Source organism: Nicotiana tabacum, chromosome 10 (assembly GCF_000715075.1).
Source record: "Nicotiana tabacum cultivar K326 chromosome 10, ASM71507v2, whole genome shotgun sequence".
NCBI lineage: Eukaryota > Viridiplantae > Streptophyta > Magnoliopsida > Solanales > Solanaceae > Nicotiana > Nicotiana tabacum.
The window spans coordinates 81,849,667-81,857,690 of NC_134089.1; the positions used below are offsets into that span (position 1 = coordinate 81,849,667).

At 40.2% G+C, this 8,024-nt stretch overlaps 1 long non-coding RNA gene across 2 annotated transcripts; it reads left to right on the plus strand.

Annotated features, from left to right (window-relative positions):
• Window positions 1–457: 457 nt before the first annotated feature.
• On the plus strand, window positions 458–7,390 carry LOC107824857 (uncharacterized). Of its 2 annotated transcripts, XR_012695570.1 has the most exons (3): window positions 458–2,855; window positions 6,675–6,827; window positions 7,116–7,390. It is a non-coding gene; the product is annotated as an uncharacterized LOC107824857 (long non-coding RNA). The 2 variants fall into 2 exon arrangements; XR_012695569.1 differs by having other exon boundaries at window positions 6,675–7,390.
• The last annotated feature ends 634 nt before the right edge of the window (window positions 7,391–8,024 follow it).

Here is an 8,024-nt window from a genome sequence, read left to right on the forward strand (position 1 = left end):
TCACCTAAGATAAAGATAAAAATCTTAGTCTGTTGAATCTTTCTCCTAAGATGAAAATCTTAGTCTGATGAATTTTTCACCTAAGATAAAGATAAATCTTAGTCCGTCGAATCTTTCACCTAAGATGAGAATCTTAGTCTGATGAATTTTTCACCTAAGATAAAGTTTAAATTTTAAGATACATTGCAGTCTTTAAATTTTTAAAAGTTGCATTTCAGTCTTATCACAATTCAAGTTTTAGTTCTTATTAGTATGTGGTAACAAACAACCAGTTTTCCAAACTGGGGCAGAAAGTTTTCTTTGTTTTGTCTATTTTTGTGAAGTCAGGAGCCCGCCTGGATAATAGAGGAATACATTCAATTTCAAATTCAGCAATCAGGAGCCCGCCTGAAGAACAGAGGTGATACAATTCAAATTTTAGTTTTCAATCGACTTTTACCCAGTTTCCAAACTAGGGCAGAAAGTTTTCTTGGTTCGTTTATTTTTATGAAGTCAGGAGCCCGCCTGGATAACAGAGGAATACATTCAGTTCAAGTTCAGTAGTCAGGAGCCCGCCTGAATAACAGAGGTGATACATTCAATTTCAAGTTTCGGAAGTCAGGAGTCCGCCTGGAGAACAGAGACATACAATTCAAGTTTCAGCAATCAGGAGCCCGCCTGAAGAACAGAGGTGATACAATTCAAATTTTTAGTTCTCAATCGATTTCTTTGTCTTTTTGAAGTCAGGAACCCGCCTGAAGAACAGAGGTATACAGTTCAAGTTCCGGAAATCAGGAACTCGCCTGGATAATAGAGGAATACATTTCAAATTTTAGAAGTCAGGAGTCCGCCTGGAGAATAGAGACATACAATTCAAGTTTCGGAAATCAGGAGCCCGTTTGTATAACAGAGTTCAGCAGTTAGGAGCCCGCCTGGATAACAGAGAAATACATTCAATTTCAAGTTCAGCAGTCAGGAGCCCGCTTGGAAAGCAGGGAATACATTTCAAGTTAGCAGTCAGGGAGCCCCGCCTGGAAAATAGGGCGCCCACCTGGAGAACAAGGGAAAACAACTCAAGTTTCTAGGGAAAACAGTTTCGAAGGAAGACAGTTCGAGTTTCAGGGAAAATGGTTCAAAGTGTAAGGGAAAATAGTGTCAAGTAACAAGGGAGGACAGTTCAGGTTCAGCAATCAGGTGCCCACCTGGAAAAAGGGGAATTCAATTTAAAATGCAATTCAGAAGTTGATGAAGGATGTGAGCTGCTCAAGACATGGACGCAGTCACAAGCACTACATGTCCGGTCCTGACCCAAAAGCTGCAGAAGAATGAGCTAGCACCTGCAACTAACAAGCGTCAAGGTTTAAATCTAAAGTCTGCATGAAGAACCACTCAAGACTCAAGATCAAGCTTCAGAAGACTTATAGATAGGAATCTTGTACCTCGTAGTCGATAGGCTTAGCTAGTCTTTTTCATCTTTTGATTTTTGATGTAATAACAGGGACCGCAGACTGGAACCTCGATGGAACGGCACCTCGACCGGATCTCCACCTCGGTATACTCCGTCATCTCACTCATCTTTGAACTACAAGTGGCCTGATTCCTTTATAGCCAAGGATATGTAGGCAGCTCAAATGCCAGAGCTCGGTCACATCCCCCTTTTCTCTTAGTCTTAGTCTCTCCAAATAAGGGTCGGGTCAAAACCTGTCTAGTCAGTCTTTGTCTGAAAACTCTGTACGTTTCCAGTCAAAGAGGGGCAGCTGTAGACATGTGATTTTTGACCCTCCCCAAGATCTTTTATATATTAGCGTAAAATATTTAATTTAAGCATAATATAGATATTTTAAGTAATTTTGACTCTTTTACTTTATTTTAGTACAAGTAAACAAAACTTACAACAAAAAAAAAATAATAATAAGTTCATTAATATTTGTAGTCATTTTTAATCTAAAAAAATATATATAAAAATAGTATCGTATTTTTATTTTTAATATAATGTTTGAAAATACAAAAAATCGATTTGTTTTAATGGTTAGTTTTGTTTTAATAATTATTTTAATAGTAGAACTAATTAATAAATGGGCGCGTATTTTTAATCTCATTCGCGGCAAAAGAATAGAGCTTGGGCTCGAGCAACCCATCTTTAGGCCTAATTTTGGACCTAGCCCACAATTGTCAAGCCCATAATTTTTAGGCCCATACCCCTTAACCTAAAACCCTACAACCTAGACTCTACACTATAAAAAAGAAGACAAAAGAATAAGAAAAGGAACGAAGAAGAGGCTGGACAAAAGCTGAGAGAAAGGTTGCACAGCTTTTGGAAAGAGAACGACCCCCTCCCAACGTCTTCTCCTCCGTCATACCCCACCCTCCTGACTTGATCGTCTTCAACATTTTCTTTGCCCGTTTCTGATTTGGTTCTTCAACAGAAATACAAAAACGACCCCCTGATTTCATCTCCCTCTCTCACCCGACGACTGCTCACCCAAACGACCCCTGAACTTCCGGCGTCGACTCTGTCCAAACGACCTTTACTTCGCCGGTTATCACTCAACCAGACGAGCTCCCTCGCCGGAAAACAACACCTAATTCACTCCTTCACTGCCTACACACCTACGCTCAGTCACTCCTCACTATCGTCGGAATACACACGCAATTCGTCGCCGGAAATTCTCAAAAGCACACACGAGATAAATTGATTTCAAAGATGGTTTTGATTTTGTTTCTTCACTTGGATTCGATTTCTGGTTATTCGAGTATGGGGATAAAGTTCAGTCGAGGTTGATTCGAGTTCGTGTTTGATTCAAAATTCCGGTGCCGATTTGAGTTTTCGTCCGGTGGCTTGCTGTTCCAGCTCGGGTTTTGCTGTTTAACGAGAGGTTCTGTTTCTCTTTTCTCAATTTCTACTGCTTTTGTTCCCATGACAAAACTTTGACAATTTATAAATGTTCTACGTTGAAGTAATGTTCATGTTACATACTGATTTGGTTACATCTGTTGGATATTTTTATGAATGTGATAGATTTGTGCTTGTTAATTGATAATTTAATAGTTTATGTTCACTTGGTAGAAGCAATTCCAGCCTTCTGTATTCGTGTTTGATTCTCTGTTTAAGAACTTTATAGGCATTAATATTGATCGTTAAAGCTAAGCCAAATTCATGGATAAAGATTCTGCACTGGATGTTCTGTGTGCTTTCCTCCCTGGCAGCTTAAGTTGAAACATGTGAAATTATTAGCAGGTCTTTAGTTTGCCGAGTCACACAACTGGAAAGGCTCAAGCAGGCGTTGATTTGTCACTGTTTGGATTCATGTTTTAGTTTGTCACATTGGAGTACATCGATTCACTGTTAGGAGGAATAGGACACCCAATTTCTTAAAGCAAAATTTAATACGACAATTACATGGCCCTCACTTTAATTAATCTTGTATTAATCCTTAGATTCTGAGGCGTGCCATTTAGCTAAATTCCATGGCCCTCGCAAAGTGCAGACGCGTAGTTGCTTTAAACACGCTCTTAATAAAATTACCTTCCTAAATTCGAGTGCGTATTGATGCGACCCAAATCCGAATCTCGATGAAGTCAAAATGTGTTGACAATCACGGGCGCATTGATTGCAACGGGGTTCGAAACGCGTTTTCACGACATCGTAATTCTTATAAATAAAATAATGATAGAAAAGAGGTTCACAAATTGAGATGAGCTCCACCGAACGAAAATAAATAAATGTGGGGCCCTCAATAAATGGTTATTAAAAATGATTAGAATTTGGGAGGGCCATTTAGCGAACTTCACGGCTTTCCCTAAAGATAACAACGTGTTAGACCCTTTAAGAGCGTTTTTAATAAGATTACTTTCTTAAAACTCGGGTGCGCATTGATGCGACCCAAGTCCAAATCTCAACGGAGTTAGAATGTGTCAATAACCACGGGTGCATTGATGTGACGTGGTTCGAGACACATTTTCACGACGTTGCAACTCTCGTTAAAAATAATGATAAAAGCGGTTTATAAATAAAAGCACATAGGCTAGCATGTATCAAAATCAGATAAAATTAAATACAATAGTTAAGCGACCGTGCTAGAACCACGGAGCCTGGGAATGCCTAACACCTTCTCCCGGGTTAATAGAATTCCTTACCCGGATTTCTGGTTCGCGGACTGTTAACAGAGTCATATTTTTCCTCGGTTCGGGATTCAACCGGTGACTTGGGACACCATTAATATCCCAAGTGGCGACTCTGAATCATTAATAATTAAATCCCGTTCCGATTGTCCTTTAAATGGAAAAACTCCTTTACGCCCTTGCGGGTGTAGGTATAAAAAAGGAGGTGTGACAGCTCTGGCGACTCTGCTGGGGACCTCAACCCAGAATCTCTGGTTCAGGGTTGCTCAGGTGTATTTTGTGTGGCCTTAATCTTGTTAGGATTTACTTCAATTCCTCTTTGAGAAACCAAGAAGCCAAGAAATTTCTCGAGACTTGGTTTTAAAGGTAACCCAAGGAATCCTTAGGGCAAGCCTTATATAAATCCTTATAAATACATATTCTAAGCTTATTATTCTTTTTGGTTACAACTACTACAGTAGATAACCAATCAGGATAACTTACTTCCCGTATTGAACCTATATTTAGCAACATTGTTACCTTTTCTTTTACAAATATGTTCTTGACCTCGGCTACGGCAGCTTCTTCCGCTTTATCGGAGGGAAATTAGGGCCTAACATTTAACTTGTGGACAACCACTTCCATTGGAATACTTGTCATATCAGAATGATACCATGCAAAATAATCAATGTTAGCTTTAAGAAATTCAATAATTCTAAGCCAACGACCCAACCGATCGTTTTGAGAGTAATAGCCTCGATACCCTATTTACTGCTTCCCTTGTATCTTTTTCTATTTATGTTAATTTCTAGGAGATTTTGTTTTTGGTTTCGGAGTGTTTTGGGACACTTAGTCCCTAAAACGAAAGCTTAAGTCTTAGGATTTTGATCGTAGTCGGAACTGCATGAAGACAACTCCGGAATGGAGTTTTGTCGATTCCGTTAGCTCCGTTGGGTGATTTTGGACTTAGGATCATGTCTGGACTATGAATTTGAGGTATGTAGATGATTTAGGCTTGAACGGGTGAAAGTCAAATTTTTAGAGATTTTGACCGGAGGTGGACTTTTCGATATCAGGGTTGTATTTTAATTTCGGAAGTTGGAGTAGGTCTGTAATGTTGAATATGACTTGTGTGCAAAATTTGAGGTCAATTGGACGTGGTTTGATAGGTTTCGGCATCGGTTGTAGAAAATTGAAGTTTCAAGTTCATTAAGTTTAGAATGGAGGGTGATTCATGTTTTTAGCATTGTTTGATATTATTTGAGGGATCAACTAAGTTTGTATGGTATTTTAGGACTAGTTGGTATGTGTGGTTGAGGTCTCGAGGGCCTCGGGTGCGTTTCAGATGCTTAAAGGATTAAGATTTGGATTTATGCAATTGCTGAAGAGCTTTGAGGCTTCTGGTGTTTTCGCACCTGCGGTAGGGAGACCGCAGGTGCGGGATCGCATGTGCGTGAGGTCAATCATAGAAGAGGAATTGGAAGGAGTTTCCAGGGGTCACAGGTGCGAGGGAAATAGAGCATCTACGAAGCCTGCAGACGCGCTTAAGGACTCGCAGGCGCAGAGAAAATCGCAAAAGCGGACATAAGTCCGCAGGCACACACTCGTAGGTGTGACCCCTTTAATCGCAGAAGTGGACCAGACTTTTGAGTAATTTCTGCATCTGCGATGGAATTTCCGCAAGTGCGGCATTGCAGGTGCAATTAGAGGCCCGCAGATGCGGAATTGCTAGGCAGAAGAAGAGGAATTCAAGGGTTTTATTCCATTTTCAATTTTGGGACTTTAAGATCTCGGTGTGAGGCGATTTTTCGAGGGTTCTTGAAGGAAATTGTTGGGGTAAGTGATTCTAACCGGGATTGGACCATATTTCACGAATATTACTATTTTCATCATCTAATTAGGGATTTGAGTTGGAAATTTTGGAAAAAATGGTAGAAGCTTCCTAGACTAAATTATTGGGTTTTGATTGGAAATGTTACATCAAATTTGGATAATTTTGGTATGAGTGAACTCGTGAATGAATGGGTGTTCATATTTTGTGACTTTTACTCGATTCCGAGACGTGGGCCTAAGAAGGCTTTTTAGGGAGATTTTCGAATTTCTTATTAAAGTCTTGATTTCATTAATTATATTAGTCTATTATAGTCGTATTGATGATGTAATTGCTTTTGGCTAAGATTTGGGTCATTCGGAGTTGGATATTCATGGAAAAAGGCATTGTTACAGAATGATTGAGCTTGGTTCGAGGTAAGTGGCTTGCCTAACCTTGTGGGGGGAACTCCCCTTAGGATTTGGTATTGTTTGATATGTGAGTGTCGTGTCCGCGAGGTGACGAGTGCGTACACGGGCTATTCATTGTAAAATTTGACTTTTACTGAGTAATAACCTGTTTCTTCTTATTTGAGTTATACCAGCATGTGTAGTTATCTTGTTTAGCCTAGATTAGCATGTCTACGTGCCTTAAATGCTTATCTGAACTCTATGCAGCATGCTTCGTGGATTTATTGTTTTTCCTTGACTTGTACTTAGTCTAAACTGTAGGATTTCTTGCTATAACTATTTCTTCTATTGTTTGAGATGCATATTTATTTTAGGACTGCGGAATGGTATTCTGAGAGATGCCCCTGCATATTTATTTTGGGACTACGGAACGGTATTCTGGGAGATCGCCCTGCATATTTACTTTGGGACTACGGGACGGTATCCTGAAAGATCCCCTTGCATATTTACTTTGGGACTGCGAGACGGTATCCTCGGGAACCCCCTACACATTTACTTTTTAGGACTATGAGATGGTATCTAATCCCCTGTTGTTATTTCTGTACACTGTACTGTTATGTTTCTGTGATTCCCTTCTTATTAAATTTCAGTCTTTTTTTAATACTGCGATAGTTTGTTCTGCCTTATTTTATATACATATACCAGTAGGGCCCTGACTTGACCTCGTCACTACGCGACCAAGGTTAGTCTTGGCACTTACTGGGTACCGTTATAGTGTATTCATGTTACTCTTCTGCACATGTTTTGGTGTGCAGATCTAGGTACCTCCTACCAGTCTCGTTTTTAGTTGCATTGTTGCTGCTGCTTCGGAGACTTCAACGTACATCTGCCCACGTTCGCAGACCTTGATTCACCCTCTATCTCTTTTATTTTTTTTCTTTATTACTTTTTCTAGATACTGATGTACAGAATAGTTAGACAAATCCTAGAAGCTTGTGACTTATGGTGTTACGGGTCTTGGGAGAGTTTTTGTGTATATTGAGAGTTGGTTATTGTATATGTCGAGCGGCATCTCTATTGTTTATTTGAATATCTATTATAGCTAGTTGTCGAATTTATGCTTTCGATTTCATTATTCCGCATATGATAGGCTTACCTAGTCATAGAGACTAGATGCCATCACGACATATCACAGAGGAGGATTTGGGTCGTGACAAGTTGGTAATAGAGCTCTAGGTTCATAAGTGTCATAAGTTACAAGAAGGTTTAGCAGAGTCTTGCGGATCGGTGCAGAGACGTCCGTATTTAAATTTGGGATGCTATTGATCTATTAGGAAAATTTCACTTTTTTTGATTTCTTGTCGTGCGAAATTTGTTGACTTCAAAATTTTAAACTTCTATCTTCTATTCTCTCACAGATGGTGATGACACGATAGCTAGATCAGAGGACCAGGAACCCATGCCACTACTAGAGCCGTAAGAGGCCGGGGCCAGGGTAGAGGTTGAGGGCGTCCATGTGGTGTAGCTAGAGCACCTGCACGAGCTGCCACAGAGGAGCCACCAGTAGCTCCAGTCGGAGCGCAGGCACCTGAGACTCCTACTACTACACTAGCTCTTCAGGAGACCCTTACATAGTTTCTGAGCATGTTCGGTACTTTAGCTCAGGCAGGGTTGATTCCCCTTGCTCTTGCCATATCTCAGGCCGGAGGAGGAGCATAGACTTT